Genomic DNA, 17,352 nt, shown 5'->3' on the forward strand with positions numbered 1-17,352 from the left:
TCGTACTTTGCTGGGAGACTGTCAATGAATACCAGGTGCTGTAGGCTCTGTTTCAGAATAGGTGCAATAGGCACACTAGCTGTAACTCTGCAAAAACACTCCAGGTCAGTGCTGAAACCAGCTCAGGAGTACCCCCAAAGTGACTATAGATTCAAGACACTGCTTTTCGGTAAGTAAAAGGGGAGAATCAAAATTTAAACCCACAGAAATTACTTTATTTTCATAAAATTTAGCCCAACAGTGATTTGCAGTGTTTCCACTCTATTTACAGTCAATAGTGAAAGATATCAATAGTTTCTCCCAATCAAACCCGTACCTTCCAAACCTTGGCAGCACAGAATTACAATCCAACGAGTAGATCAATATCTATGAGACTGACAGAAGGTAGATTGGGTCCTCTAGTACAACTGTACTACAGAGTCCTGACCGTTGAGAAACAACCTTGAGCTGCAGAACGGAGAGAGATGCAGTTACAGCTGCAAGACTTTTGGAGACTGCACTTCCCAGTATGAAATGGGTCCCTTTTGATACATTTTCTGTACAGGGCCTGACTAAAGAGAAATCAATTCAATGTTCCTGTCGGTACGTAAAGACTTGTGTATTTTTAGGCCTGTCTCAGTGTGCCTTTGTCCAGACCCTACCTTCGTGCCTAGGGTCAACTCAGCCTTTCATGTGTCACAGGACATTCTCCTGCCTTCATTCTGCCCCGATCCTAAGAAGGACTTGGAAAAGACCTGGCACACATTGGATGTGTGCAGAGCCCTCAAAATCTACATCAAGAGGACTTCAACCTTAGGGTCGTCTGAGATGTTCTTTTCCTTTCACCTGGTCTCTTTGGGGTACAAGGTACCAGTCTCGACTGAGTAGGTGAATCAGGTCTTGTATTCAAAAGAGCTACTGAACTCTTGATCTCACTCCACCCGAGGGGTTGATGGTGCACTCAACCAGGAGTGCATCTACCTCTGTGGCCTTGACCACTAGCGCCTCCCTGTCAGATATTTGCAGGGTGGCCACATGGAAGTCGCCTTCGACCTTCATAAGACATTACAAACTGGACGTGTCTCAGTCCGCAGAGGCGTCATTTGAAAGGAGGTTCCTCCAACAGATTGGTGTAATTCTGACCACATGCCCTGTTAACACATTGTTTTGAAATTTTAATTGGAGGTCAGACATTAACATTCCTCTTTCAGAGTGGTAAGTCTTAATTACTACAAATGAAATCACCTTAATATCACCTTCATTGCTATAACCAGTTGACAAGGTGATCAGTGATAGGCTGGAAGCTGCCATAGGTCCAGATTAGATCAGGTTCTATTCTGATTGATCACATAATCCACTGCTTAGGCAAGTTCTCATCAACTGCTTCAGGTTTCCAGTGGCTGACCTGCTATAGTCCATCCAAGATGACATTAAGAAGTCTCACTCCACCCGAGGGGTTGATGGTGCACTCAACCAGGAGTGCATCTACCTCTGTGGCCTTGACCACTAGCGCCTCCCTGTCAGATGTTTGCAGGGTGGCCACATGGAAGTCGCCTTCGACCTTCATAAGACATTACAAACTGGACGTGTCTCAGTCCGCAGAGGCATCATTTGAAAGGAGGTTCCTCCAACAGATTGTGTCGGGGGCCACAGTCTCCTAGCAGCACCTCCCTCCCAGTTCGAGGGCTTTTTTAAATCCCAGATTACAGGAGGACAGGCCCCTCTCTGCTGGGAAAAGGAACGTTGGGTACTTACCGTGACACGTTCATTTCCTGCAGAGAAGGGTCCTGGCATCCTGCCCACCCGGGTGCTGCCTGCGGCCTCCGACCCTACCTGCCTGTTGGTGGACCTGCCTTGTTCTTCTTCTTGTTGCTGGATTGGTTTTTCTGAGTTCTTGTTTGTTCTTGGACTAGTTTTTTCTAAGGTGTTCTAGTTAACCCTTAGCTGATGTTACTAAAGTTCAGTTCCTTGATTACCTTACTAGTCGCTTGGCTTGTTATTGACTGAGGCTCAGGGGGGCTAGCTCCTCCCTATATAGGGGCCGGTCTTTTGTTTATTGTCCCTGCCTACAGGAGCAAATAGGAGGAGCTAAAGCTTTGATGCCAGCATCTTTGAAAAAGTGTTTAATATTGTCTGTGGAAGACTCTAAAATCGGACAGTTTCATCTAATCCTGTGCCTATCTCATCATCCGGATCTCAAGCATTTGCTTGGCCACATACATCCCTGAGTGATGTTACGTGGACCTCTGCCTCTTAGGCTTAGCATAAGTCTGTAAGTCTTCTGTCATCATTATTTTGGAGACTGCACTTCGCAGTATGAAATGGATCCCTTTTCATACATTTTCTGTACAGGGCCTGACTAAAGAGAAATCAGTTCAATGTTCCTGATATTTGCTGGAAGTCATACTCGGCCAAAACCTCAAGGTCTAGCAAATTCCTCACTTGCCTGAAAGACAATTTCATTTTTCAAAAGGTGGAAGAGGCAACAAAGGGGTCAGCTCTTTTAGATCTGATCCTAACCAACAGGGATAACTTGGTTTCTGGGGTGCAAGTGGTGGGATCCTTAGGTGGAAGTGACCATGTTCTCCTGGAGTTTGTTAGACAGTGGAAAGGAGAAGCCAGGCATAGTCAGACACACATTCCAGACTTTAAGAGAGCTGATTTCAGTCAACTTAGAGAAATATTGGGGGTGATCTGACAGTCAGGAATACTAAAAGAGAAGGGATTTCAGGATGGACGGGAGTTTCTAAAAAGGGAGATACTGAAGTCACAATTTAAAACACTTCCAATGAGAAAGAAAAATGGGAGGTGTCTCAAGAAACCAGAACTTTCAACAGAGCTAAGTTTTAAATGGAACATGTATAAGAAATGGTAAAATGGGAAAATCACCCTTAAGGAATTCAAACTAATAGCCAGCACATGTAGAGGTAAGTCAGAAAAGCTCAAGCGCAGAATGAATTCAGGCTTGCTAGAGCGGTTAAATAATCAATCAATCAATCAATCAATCAATCAATCAAACGTGGATATCTATCTCACTCTTCTGTAGCAAGACAATCAGAGCGGCTCACGCTAAAAAGTCCACAAACAAAATAATACATAACGAATTAAGAACAACGAGAAGGGCTTTTTTGGGTACGTCCGCAGCAAAAGGAAGAAGAAAAGGGTAGGGCCACTACGTGGAGATGATGGCAAAATGCTAACAGAGGAGAGAGAAAAGGCAGAATTACTCAACACCTTCTTTGCTTCAGTCTTCTCAGAAAAGGCAAAGGGTGCTAAACATGAGTATAAAGGAGGAGGGGACAGAATAGGGGAAATTCAGCACAGAAGAAGTCAAGAGATAGTACAGGAATACCTTGTTCATCTAAGTGAATATAAGTCTCCAGGACCAAATGAACTACATCCAAGGGTGTTAAAAAAAAACAACCTGGCAAATGTAATATCAGAGCCATTGGCAATAATCTTTGAAAACTCCTGGAGAACAGGAGAAGTCCCAGCAAACTGGAGGAGGGCGAACGTTGCTCCCAGTTTCGAAAAGGGGGAAAAGGAGGATCCCAACAATTATCGTCCAGTTAGTCTGACACCAATACCAGGAAAGATTCTAGAGAAGATCATTAAGCAGAGAGTCTGTGAACATCTAGAAGGCAATGGCATGATTACAAAAAGTCAAGACGGGTTTCAGAGAAACAAGTCATGCCAGACAAATCGTATCTTTTTTTATATATAGAATTACCAGCTTGGCAGATGAAGGGAATGGTGTGGACACAGTATATCTTGATTTCAGTAAGTCCTTTGACAAGGTTCCCCATGACATTCTTGCAAACAAGCTATTGAAATGTGGGCTCGACAAGGCAACTGTTGCATGGATTTGTAATTGGTTGACTGGCCAAACCCAAAGGGTGCAAAACAATGGCTCCTGTTCATCCTGGAGAGAAGTGACCAGTGGGGTCCCGCAGGGTTCTGTCCTTGGCCCAGTGCTATTCAACATCTTTATCAGTGTCCTGGATGACAGAATTGGGGGCATACTTATCAAATTTGCAGATGACACCAAATTAGGAGGAATAGCAAATACCCCAGAGGACAGGATCAAAATTCAAAATGACCTGAATAGACTAGAAAGCTGGGCTAAAGCTAACAAAATGAAATTCGATACGGGGAAATGTAAGGTACTGCACTCAGGGCGGAAAAACGAAACGCATAGATATAGGGTGGGGGACACCTGGCTGAATGAGACGACATGCAAAAGGGGTCTAGTAGTCCAAGGAGACCACAAGATGAGCATCAGTCAACAGTGCCATGCGGCAGCTAAAAGGACCAATGCGATTTTAGGCTGCATCAATAAAAGTATAGTGTCTAGATCAAGGGAAGTAATAGCACCAATGTATTCTGCTTTGGGCAAGCCTCAGCTGGAATACTGTGTCCAGTTCTGGGCACCACCATTCAAAAAGGATGTTGAGAAACTGAAGCGTGTCCAAGGGAGGGCGACTAAAATGGTGAAGGGGCTAGAAGCCATGCTATATGAGAAACGACTAAGGGAACTGGGGATATTTAGCCTGGAGAAGAGAAGGCGAAGAGGTGATATGATAGCCCTGTTTAAATATTTGAAGGGATATTATTATTTATTATTATTTATCATATTGAGGAGGGAGCAAGCTTGTTTTCTGCTGTTCCAGAGACTAGAACATGGAACAAAGAATGCAAGCTACAGGGAAAGAGATTCCACCTCAACATTAGGAGGAACTTCCTGATAGTAAGGGCTCTTGGAAAGTGGAACACATTCCTTCCTCGGAGAGTGGTGGAGTCTCCTTCCTTGGAGGTCTTTCGACGGAGACTTGAGGGCCATCTCTTGGGGATGCTTTGATTGTGATTTCCTCCATGGCAGGGGGTTGGACTGGATGGCCCTTGTGGTCTCTTCCAACTCTACCATTCTACGATTCTCTATTGTTCCTTGTTAAAATATATACTAAATGAAGCCATGGGAATCTCAATAATGTACACGCCAATTTCTAGTCATCTATAATGTCGCCTTGTAAACTTAGAAATGTTGGAAACCGATCAATAAAGTTGTTGTCCTGAGCTTGCTAGCTCCTCCAAATGACCTGAAGATCAGCTATTATGAAAGAGGGAGAAACCCGTATCTTCTTCCTCTTTCTCTACCCCATGTGTAAATTTATGCACCTCTTTCACGGCCATGGATATTTACAGTTTTCCCCTTTAAAAGACGCAATGGTTATAATCTTTCAAAGAAGATATATTATATGGGAAGCAGTTCAACAAAAATTCTACCAGGAAGGTGCCCTAAATGTGTTTTACACCGCGTATAGGCCGGTGGGTGTTTTCAAGCGTTTACAAGTACGCTGATGACACCCAAATATGTTTCTCTACATCTCGGACTGACGCAGTAACTAAGGATGGCATCTCTCCTCTGAACGACTGTTTTAAGGCAGTAATGGACTGGACAAGGGAAAACAAACTCAAAATGAATCCAGGTAAGACGGAGGTACTTGCTATAGGGGCCCCTAAGCCAGGAACGGAGATATGTCAACTAGTTCGGGATGGGGTCACTCTTCCCCGGAAGGACTGTGTCTGCAGCTTGGGGGTGCTCCTGGACTCGTCTCTCCAATTGACAGCACAGATAGACGCGACGGTCAGGAGTGCCTGCTATCAGTTTTGGCTGATATGCTAGCCGCGACCCTTTCTGGAGCCGGGTGGCCTAGAACCAGTGGTCTGTGCACTGGTCCCCTCTCGACTGAACTTCTGCAATGAGCTCTACCTTGCGTTACCCTTGTTTCACGTTCAGAAACTGCAATTGGTACAAAATATAGCAGCCAAATTGTTCGCTGGAACACCTGGAACCGACCACATAGCACCTGCACTGAAATCTCTTCATTTCCTGCCAAGTCATTTCCGGGCACGATACAAGGTGTTGGTTATCCAGGCTTGGTACAAGCATTGCTCCATGTAGAGCGCATTACAGAAATCTTAGCGAGAGGTTACCAGAGCATGTACCACAGTTTCAAGGTCCCTTTGGCCCAGGTAGGGTTGCAGCTGGCGTATCAACCGAAGTTGATAGCAAACACTTCTGACCGTGGCATCTGCTTGAGATGTCAACTGCAGAGACGAGTCCAGAAGTACTCCTAGACTGCGAACTTCGTCCTTCAGGAGAAGTGTGACCCCATTCAGGACAGGTAGATAAACTTCCTTCCCTGGGCCTGGGGAACCTATCACCAGTACTTCCGTTTTCTCTGGATTCAAACTGAGTTTGTTTTCCCTCATCCAGCCCTTTACCGACTTCAGGAAGGTGTTCAGAGGAGAGACCCCATCCTTAGTCACTGAATCAGTCGGGGGCACAGAGAAGCATATTTGGGTGTCATGAGTATACTGATAACACTGCATCCTGTGTCTCCTGATTATCTCTCCCAGCGGTTTCACGTAAATGTTAAACAAATTGGGGGACAAAATAGCACCCTGAGGGACACCAAATGTGAGTTCCCTCTTAGAGGAGCAAGTGTCCCCCAACTGCACCATCTGGAATCTGCCCGAGAGGTAGGATCGGAACCACTGGAGCACAGTGCCCTTGATGCCCAACTCCCTCAGGCGTTCCAGAAGGATACCATGGTCAATTGTATCAAAAGCCGCTGAGATGTCCAAGAGCACCAAGAAGGTCACACTTCCCCTGTCAATACCCAGACGGAGATCATCGACTAAAGCGACCGTGGCAGTCTCAGTTCCATAACCCGCTCTGAAGCCAGTTTGAAATGGGTCCAGATAATCGGTTTCATCCAAGACAGCTTGGAGTTGGAAGGCAACCGCTCTCTCGATCACCTTACCTAAAAATGGCAATAGTGAAAGCGGCCTATAGTTGTTTCTTATCAGGGGAAGTTCTGGACACCTCTACTATTGTCTCTCATAAAATGCCAGCGTCGAGATCAGCCCTTACCCAAGAGATTTTATCTGCGAAGAAGTTGTTAAAGTTGTCACAGCAGGCCTTAGTTGGTTCTAAGATAGGGTTCAGGGCGGGGGTGAGCTGAGTTAGCTCCCTAACCACCCTGAACAGCTTTGCTGGATGCGACTCCGCAGACGCAATACTTGCAGCATAGAAAGAATGTTTTGCTGCACCTGTTGCCACTCCATAAGACTTCAAAAGAGCCTGATGGAGTGTCTTATTGGACAAACGGTGGTCTCTCCGCCAGCTGCTTTCTAGTCGTTGCGCAGCCCGCTTCATTTCCCTGAGATCTTCCGTGTACCAGGATTTCTTATTAGAAGTGGGCCGGAAAGGACGCTTAGGAGCGATGCTGTATATAGCCCTGGAAAGGTCATTATCCCAGATGTCAGTCAGGGCATCAACAGAGTCGCTGTCAGATCCAACCATAAGCCCCTCTGAGGCTTTTTGGAACCTTTTGGGTTCCATCAGCCTTCGAGGGTGGGCCATTCTAATAGGTCCTCCACCCCCGGGGGGGATTAAGGTAGCTGCCTTAAGTCGAATCTCAACCAGGAAATGATCCGTCCATGATAGGGCAGAGGTACCACCAACCTCTGCCCACGGATTGTCCCTGTCCGTGCTAAAGACGACATCGAGCGTATTACTGAGCAATGGGTTGGACCCGAGACTAATTGGGACAGGCCCATAGCCATCATGGAAGCCATGAACTCCCGAGCTGCACCTGTCAGATCTTGAGAGCCAGCCTCGAAAGGGATGTTGACGTCCCCCAGAATAAGAAGTCTGGGGGACTCGAACACCAGTTCCGAGACCAGCTGTGTCAGCTCGGCCAGGGAGTCTGTTAGCACACGGGGTGGATGGAAGACTGTCCCTAGCCTTCAGGGTCAGGTAAATACACTCGATGAAGTCCATCTTCCGGACGGGGTTCCTGGTTAGGGTAAGAGTGTTTTTATGGACGAAGGCAACACCTCCACCTCCACCCCCGCCCACATAACCTGGTGTGCTCCTTAACAACATACCCTGCTGGGAGAGCCTGTGCCCATACTGCAGTACTCACGGCCCCCAGCCAGGTCTCAGTAATGCAAGCTAGGTCACAGTTCCTATCCTCCAGAAGGTCGTGAATAATGTGGATCTTATTCTTGATTGACCTGGCATTGCACAGGAGCAGAGACAGCTTCTGTGGTACGATTGGACTGACCCTCGGTTCTATTGGGTTAGCAGGGTGGATGGAGGGCAGGATTGGTATTAAGTATCGATCCTGTCTTCCCTTATATTGTGATTCCACCCTCCTACCGCTATATCTCCCCTTGCCCCACACTACTTCAATTTGAGCTCCGTCAACACGATCAAAATTCACAATACACCCCACCTCTCCACCAATTCCATAACCAGTGTGTGACATAATTAATAGCCGGAGGAGAACCTGTATTAAGGACGTTCCTCAAGCTATCACAAACTTATCCAATCACGTACACCAACCCACTTAGCCCCACTTCGGTGCTCCTCAGGGCCGATAACACAAACCATGTCCTGGGGCACAAAGCAAAAAAAATTGCACATACGCCGAGTCCTGGGGTCGGAAACGGGGAGGGAGCCGGCGAACGCAGTTGTAGGGCAACATATGGATTATTGTTCTGCAGCGTCCCTTGGGTTCAGCAGGCAGAGTCCTCCGGGGGACCTGTATTGGAGGGGAGGGGTCCAGCAAGCTGGCTTTTGAGTGTGCCGCTCTCACCAGCACACCCCTCCCTCCTCGCAGATGTTAAACCGACCAGGCTCCACAGTTGTTTCTACACAGGAGTTGCACAGCTGAGCAGCTCCCTGCAGTGTCCCCTGGGTTCAGCAGGCAGAGTCCACCGAGGGGCCTGTATTGGAGGGGAGGGGTGTGCTACCAAGCCCATTGTATTTAATTGGACTTGAGCGTCCATGGATTTTGCTATCCATGGGGGATCCTGGAACCAAACCCCAGCAGTTAACAAGGACCCACAGTCCTTGCCTCTTAGGAAGCATGCATCTTTAAACATCATACCTCCAAAGTGACCCAAAGCAGCTTTATTTTGGCCTGTTTGCATGGGGCCATTGTTTTGAACGTTATTGTATTAGAACAGAATCTTTACTATAGTCATAGTTCAGCACAGTATTTTGGTGTAGGGCCTACATAGCAACCCGAATATTTTTCATGAACCATTTGTAAGTCGCCTTGGATGCCTTCACTGAATTGAGACACGGAGTTATTAAGTAAGGGTTCGTATAATAATGAAGTGCCGATCCCTTTTAGGTTAGTAAGGCCCCACCTCTGTCAGCTAAATCCTAATTGGGAATTGCCTTCTTTTTATGATTTCACAGGTAATTTTGCCTTGTTTTACTTTGTTATGTTTTTTAAATGTTCAGATGTTTGTAATCGTATTGGAATCAGCTATCATACACTGGCCTATTACCACAATCAAACATTTACTTACTTACTAGGAGACACATAATTCAAATACTTATTTCAAGGTGTGGGTGGTTTCAGGGTTGGACTAGGATGCTGGTGGCCAGAATTCAAATCCATCTTGGCCATGGAAACCCACTGGGTTCCTCTCAGCCTCAGAGGATGGCCGTGCCAAACCCAGTCTGAACAAATTTTGCCAAGAAAACCCCACGATACCTTTGCCTTAGGGTTGCCATAAGTCAGAAACACTTTGAAGGCACACGACAACAACAATAACAAACAAGGTGACACATAAATAAAATAATTATTTCGGTAGACACGTGTGTAGAAACCACTATTTCTGAACTCTCCAGGTGCCTGTTCCCAGGAGAAGTAAACCTAAGCTTGCAGCTGAGCCGCACCATCCTAATACTTGGATGCCAGTCCCAGCCAGTTGAAGGCAAGCACGCCTGCAGAGTGGGAAGTCAGCCCTGCTTTCTCTACATGCTTTTAGAGTGCCAGAGTGGTTTGAGTGTTGGCCTATGACTCTGGAGACCAGGGTTCAGTTCCCCCCTTGGCCTTGGATTCAATGGGTGACCTTGGACAAGTCACACTCTCTCAGCCTCGGGGGAGGGCCATGGCAAACCTATTCTGAACAAATCTCATAGAAGCATAGAGCTGGAAGAGACCGCAAGGGCCATTATTACATCTAGTCCAACCCCCTGCCATGCAGGAAGACATGAACAAAGCACTCCCGACTGATGGCCATCCAACCTCTGGTTAACAAGGCTGTTAGAAAAAAAGATTATTCACACTACCGATGATGCGGATCTTTTTAAAAAAACTCGGGGGTTATTCACACTGTGAAAGTAATCCAGGAGGAATCTGAGTTGAATCTCCATTGTTCACTCGCATCCTGAACACACTAGATTAAGTTGGGCTGGGGCTACCAAAAACCCCACTTAATCCAGATAATCAATATTGGGTTTCCCTCTGAGGTTTTTTTTCTAAAGCTCCACATCATCATTAGTATGAATAACTGATGCAAACGGACCTGAACAGACCTGGGATAAAACTCTGCATCACTGTTTGGTGGATTGTTTGAATTTACTACCCCTGTGAGTCTTATGGATGGAGATCTTGTGGCACCGTTTGAGACGGACTGAAAGAAAGCAGTTGGCAGCATGAGCTTTCCCAGGCTTTCCTTTGGATGTATTTGGTGGAGTGGAAAACCAGGGATAGGCCTATACAGCGCCACGTGGGGGAAAGCCATGGCGTGCGTGCTCATGGCATGTGCACCGCACCACACCGTGAGCTCATGCCCCATTATTTTCAATGGGGCTTCAGCACACACACTTTTTCTCTTACTCAGGGGTCCGGAACAGATCCCCCACGTAAGAGAAGGCCCCCCCTAATAATAATAATAATAACAACAACTGGAACTCCATTTTAACAGACCTGTCTGTTTCTGTAACAGAAAGGGTGGTAAACAAAGACGAAAATTAGCAAATAAACATGTCCTTTAAAAGTCTTCACTGATGTTAATATCCATCCATTTGTGTTTTTGGCGATGAATGACTGCGCTTATAAAAATTAAAAATTTGGTATATCAGCAGTAATAGTCCATTAGACCCATCAGTGCAGTTGCGGCAAATCGGATGTCTATATCAGGCCTGCACAACATACGGCCCCCAAGGGTCCTATAGGCTGGCCCTTTTTGGCCGTGCAGGAATCCATAGGATCTGAGAGCTGGAAGTTACTACTAAGGGTCATATAGACCAACCCTCTTCGGCCGTGCAGGAATACATAGGATCCTAGAGCTGAAAGTTACTACTAAGGGCCATATAGGCCAACCCTCTTCAGCCGTGCAGGTATACATAGGATCCTAGAGCTGAAAGTTACTACTAAGGGCCATATAGGCCAACCCTCTTCGGCCGTGCAGGAATACATAGGATCCTAGAGCTGGAAGTTACTACTAAGGGTGATATAAGCCAACCTTCTTTGGCCATGGAGGAATACAGATAATTCAAGACAGTGGGAAGGGAAAGGATTAATTGGGATAATTGGGGAGTTTGCAATGGAAGGAAGCTGAGGATGCAGGGGAAAAGGGAAAGAGAAACTGGCACATTATTAAAAGCAGCTGAGAAATTGGGAGGTCAGAAGGTCTGAAGAAAAAACACAGCAAAGTGCATGAACACACAAATCACTATTTAACATAACCATTTTTTATTATAAAATAACCATACTAGACATGCCTTTCGCCAGCCTTTTTGGACTCTCTGCTGCTGGTTTTGCCTCTTTGGCCTGCTGCTGGGCTCATCAACAGGGAGCTGGTTCATCATCATCCTCCCATTCTCTGCTGCAGATGGCAGGCAGAAGGAAGGAAGGAAGGAAGGGAAAAGGGAGATTTCCTCCTGAGACTGGAGCTGCCTCCTGGACAGAGAGGAGGATGGCAGCAGCAGAAGGGCTATGCCAGTCTCAGGCACCAGCAGAGACCCATCATCATGCTCTGCCTCTGGCTCCCAGAGTCTAGTTCTGGATTATTGGGAGCCCTCCTCTTTCATGGGAAGGGAGGGAGGGAGAGAGGAAAGGGAAAAGGGGAAGAAGGGAAGGAAGGAGGGGAAGGGGAAGTAGGGAAGGAAGGAGGTATGGGGGAAGGAGTGAAGGAAGGAGGGGAAGGGGGAAGGAGGGAAGGAAGGAAGGAAGGAAGGAAGGAAGGAAGGAGGGACAAAATGAAGTGAGGGAGGGAAAGAGGGAGGGAGCAGAAAGAGAGGAAGTAGAAAAAAGAAAAGAAAGAAAGAGGGAAGGAGGTAGAAAGAAAGGGAAGGGAACGGGGGAGGAAAGAAGAGAGGAAGAAAGGGTGGGAGGAAACAAAGAAAGAAGGAAGGAAGGAAGGGAGTAGAACTTATTTTTGGATGGTATGGATATCTATTTTATACTAAATTAAATTCTAAGAAGCAATTAAGAGTATTGGTTGAATATTAAACCTAAATGTAGCCCAGTCCTTCGGAAATGGGCATCCATAAAGGAAGCGTTTTGTAACTGGGTCCAGCTAAACCAAGAAAAATGGGTAAGGTATGAAGATCTGATTGATCAAAAAGGCAAAAGGCATACAAATAAAGTCACAAAGCAATGGATATCAGAAGGTCTTAGCTGTACCTGGTTTACTTTAGACAGATTAGGGAAAGGTTTATAATGGATGTTAAGACTTTAGCAATTGGCGAAGCGGATATGGAATAGGAAAAAAATATTCAATAAGAAGATAATCATAGAATCAACATTTTTTATAAAATGTTATTAAAAATTGAATTAGAGAATGAACAAGTCAAAACCCAGATGGTGAAATGGGCACAAGATTTGGGACCAAATATAGATTTTGATCAGTGGGAGAAACCAGGAGTCAGGAGATTAAAGTATACTTTATGTGTTAATGACAAAGAAAATTATTGTAAGATATATTTACGTTGGTATAGCCCCTTTAAAAAGGCAAAACTGTTGAAAAACACAAAGAAAATTTGTTGGAAATGTGAGGAAAAAACACGGTACACTATTTCATATGTTCTGGGAATGTGCTGAAAAATACTGGAATGAAATACATAAGTCAAGACAAATTATATTAGAAGAAAAGATAGAAAAAGACCCCAAAATGTATTTACTTAATATTATCTCAGATGATAAATTAGAACAAAAATATGGGAAACTACTATTTTATATGATTTCAGCTGGCAGAATGGTTTACACTCAGAAATGGAAAATGAAGACAATACCTAATGTAAAGGACCGGTTGATAAAATTGTATGATGTTATAGAAACTGATGAATTAAGACATTTATTAAAGAAGAATTCAATGAATACGTCTGAAAAGCAATGGGAGCCTTTGATAAAAATTTAAAAACAGAATGAGGAAAAGACTTTACTTTTGGAAAGGAGTGATAAAAATATTTGTAAAATAGTTACTGTACTTTAAAGCAACCACAAATAGATGGACTTTACAATCATGTATGCAATTGTAGATACTTCTTGAAAATGGAGTATGTTTACTTTTAGACTGTAAGTAATATGTTTCACTGTTAATAATGTCTGGAGACCTCATTTAATACTAGAAGGCAGGAGATCTCAAGTAAAAAGAAGGAAGAGTTGATATGGTTTAGACATATAATTACATTTCTCTGTGGTTTGTTATGAAAGAAAATGAATTGTATGTGTGTATTTAAATTTTATATATTATTTCTTTTTAAAAATTATATAATGAATATATTTTAAAAAAAGAAAGAAAGGAAGAAGATGATGAAGGAGAAGAGGAAAGAGGAGCAAGAAAAGCAAGAGGGGGAAGAAGATGAAGGAGGAGGAAGGAGAGAAAAGAAGATAAAATAGAGGAAAGAGGAGGAAGGAGATGAAGGGAAGGAAAGAGGGAGAGGAAAGAGGAAAAGGAAAGAGGTAGAGGAAAGAGGGAGAGGAAAGAGGGAGAGGAAGGAGGGAGAGGAATGAGGGAGAGGAAAGAGGGAGAGGAAAGAGGAGGAAGGGGTGGAAGGAAGGAAGGAAAGAAGAGAGAACTATATCTCCCAGCAGCCCCTGCCCACCATGCCCTTCCATCCTGCCACTGCTGGTCAGTTGGCTGGGCTCTCCTAAGCGCCAGCCAACTGACCAGCAGTGGCAGGATGGAAGGGCATAGTGGGCAGGAGCTGCTGGGAGATATAGTTCTCTCTTCCTTCCTTCCTTCCACCCCTTCCTCCTCTTCGTTACTTCCTTCTTTGGTTAAGCTGGGATTTGAATCCAGCCAGCGCTCAAAGCACCTGGCTGGACTCTGAGAGTTGAAGCCCCAGAGTTTAAGCCAGACCTGGGTTTGGGTGCTAGTGCTCCCCTCGTCTTCCCCATTGGTGCAGAGCTGCGTCCCATCACTTGAACCTGGCAAAGGCAGCTCGACCTGGATGGCACATTTTAAGCTTAGGTGGAACCGGTGGGATTGTCCTGCCCCAAATGGAGAAATGTCCAAACCCAACGTCCGAGTGGCACAGCTTGGAAAGGCATGATGGCATCCTTCTCCTGCCACGCTCTCCTGCTGCTGCCTGTCCTCTGCTGCCTTCTGTGCCCCTGGTGGAGTTGGGGGAAGAGGGAAGGCTTGCTTCTGGTGTGGCTGCTGGACTTCCTGAGGGCTGAAGGAGTGGCTTTTGATGCTTACAACTCCTGCCATGCCCTCCTGCTGCTGCCTGCTCTCTGCTGCCTTCTGTTCCCTTGGTGGAGCTGGGGGAAGAGGGAAAGCTTGCTTCTGGCTTGGCTGCTGGTCTTCCTGAGGGCTGGAGGAGTGGCTTTTCAAGCTTACCACTCCTGCCATGCCCTCCTGCTGCTGCCTTGCCTCTGCTGCCTTCTGTGCCCTTGGTGGAGCTGGGGGAAGAGGGAAAGCTTGCTTCTGGCTTGGCTGCTGGTCTTTCCTAAGGGCTGGAGTGGCTTTTTAAGCTTACCACTCCTGCCATGCCCTCCTGCTGCTGCCTGCCCTCTGCTGCCTTCTGTGCCCTTGGTTTAGCTGGGGGAAGGGGGAAGGGGGAAAGCTTGCTTCTGGCTTGGCTGCTGGTCTTCCTGAAGGTTGCAGGAGTGGCTTTTCAAGCTTACCACTCCTGCCATGCCCTCCTGTTCCTGGCGTCTGCTGCCTTCTGTGCCACTGGTGAGAGTTGGGGGAAGAGGGAAGGCTTGCTTCTGGCTTGGCTGCTGGTCTTCCTGAGGGCTGGAGGAGTGGCTTTTAAGGCTTACCACTCCTGCCATGTCCTCCTGCTGTTGTCTGGCCTCTGTTGCCTTCTGTTCTCTTGGTGGAGTTGGGGGAAGAGGGAAGGCTCTCTTCTGCTTTGGCTGCTGGTCTTCCTGAGGGCTGGAGGAGTGGCTTTTAAGGCTTACCACTCCTGCCATGTCCTCCTGCTGCTGCCTGGCCTCTGCTGCCTTCTGTTCTCTTGGTGGAGTTGGGGGAAGAGGGAAGGCTCTCTTCTGCTTTGGCTGCTGGTCTTCCTGAGGGCTGGAGGAGTGGCTTTTGAAGCTTAAACTCCTGCCATGTCCTCCTCCTGCTGCCTGGCCTCTGCTGCCTTCTGTGCCCTTGGTGGAGTTGGGGGAAGAGGGAAGGCTTGCTTCTGGCTTGGCTGCTGGTCTTCCTGAGGGCTGCAGGAGTGGCTTTTGAAACCTACCATTCCTGCCATGCCTTCCTGCTCCTGGCATCTGCTGCCTACTGTGCCCCGGGTGGAGTTGGGGGAAGAGGGAAGGCTTGCTTATGGCTTGGCTGCTGGTCTTCCTGAAGGCTGCAGGAGTGGCTTTTAAAGCTTACCACTCCTGCCATGCCCTCCTGCTGCTCCCTGGCCTCTCTTGCCTTCTGGATTATTGGGAGCCCTCCTCTTTCATGGGAAGGGAGGGAGGGAGAGGGGAAGGGGAAGAAGGGAAGGAAGGAGGGTAAGGGGAAGAAAGGAAGGAAAGCGGGGAAGGGGGAAGGAGTGAAGGAAGGAGGGGAAGTGGGAAGGAGGGAAGGAAGGAAGGAAACGGGATGTAGGAAAGGAAGGAAAGAAAAAAGGGAAGAAGGAAGGAAGGAAGGACAGAGGGAATGAATGAAAGAAAGAAAAACCGAAGGAGGGAATGAAAAGGAAGGAAGAAGGAAATAAAGAAAGAAAGAATAATGGATGTTTAGACTTTAGCAATTGGCAAAGCGGATATGGAATAGGAAAAAAATATTCAATAAGAAGATAATGATAGAATCAACATTTTTTATAAAATGTTATTAAAAATTGAATTAGAGAATGAACAAGTCAAAACCCAGATGGTGAAATGGGTGCAAAATCTGGGACAAAATATAGATTTTGATCAGTGGGAGAAACCAGGGGTGAAGAGATTAAAGTATACTTTAAGTGTTAATTACAAAGAAAATTATTGTAAGATATATTTACGTTGGTATAGCCCCTTTAAAAAGGCAAAACTGTTGAAAAACACAAAGAAAATTTGTTGGAAATGTGAGGAAAAAACACGGTACGCTATTTCATATGTTCTGGGAATGTGCTGAAACTAAAAAATACTGGAATGAAATACATAAGTCAAGACAAATTATATTAGAAGAAAAGATAGAAAAAGACCCCAAAATGTATTTACTTAATATTATCTCAGATGAGAAATTAGAACAAAAATATGGGAAACTACTATTTTATATGATTTCAGCTGGCAGAATGGTTTACACTCAGAAATGGAAAATGAAGACAATACCTAATGTAAAGGACGGGTTGATAAAATTGTATGATGTTATAGAAACTGATGAATTAAGACATTTATTAAAGAAGAATTCAATGAATACGTCTGAAAAGCAATGGGAGCCTTTGATAAAAATTTTAAAAACAGAATGAGGAAAAGACTTTACTTTTGGAAAGGAGTGATAAAAATATTTGTTAAATAGTTACTGTAGTTTAAAGCAACCAGAAATAGATGGACTTTACAATCATGTATGCGATTGCAGATACTTCTTGAAAATGGAGTATGTTTACTTTTAGATTGGAAGTAATATATTTCACTGTCAATAATGTCTGGAGACCTCATTTAATACTAGAAGGCAGGAGATGTCAAGTAAAAAGAAGGAAGAGTTGATATGGTTTAGACATATAATTAGATTTCTCGCTGGTTTGTTATGAAAGAAAATGAATTGTTATGTGTGTGTTTAAATTATATATATTATTGCTTTTTAAAAATTTAATAACGAATATATTTTTAAAAAAGAAAGAAAGGATGAAGATGATGAAGGAGAAGAGGAAAGAGGAGGAAGGAAAGCAAGAGGGGGAAGAAGATGAAGGAGGAGGAAGGAGAGAAAAGAAGATAAAATAGAGGAAAGAGGAGGAAGGAGATGAAGGGAAGGAAAGAGGGAGAGGAAAGAGGAAAAGGAAAGAGGTAGAGGAAAGAGGGAGAGGAAAGAGGGAGAGGAAGGAGGGAGAGGAATGAGGGAGAGGAAAGAGGGAGAGGAAAGAGGAGGAAGGGGTGGAAGGAAGGAAGGAAAGAAGAGAGAACTATATCTCCCAGCAGC

This window comes from Sceloporus occidentalis, unplaced genomic scaffold, assembly GCF_023333645.1.
Source record: "Sceloporus occidentalis isolate IW3139 unplaced genomic scaffold, rSceOcc1.0.p SCAF_2, whole genome shotgun sequence".
Classification (NCBI taxonomy): Eukaryota; Metazoa; Chordata; class Lepidosauria; order Squamata; family Phrynosomatidae; genus Sceloporus; species Sceloporus occidentalis.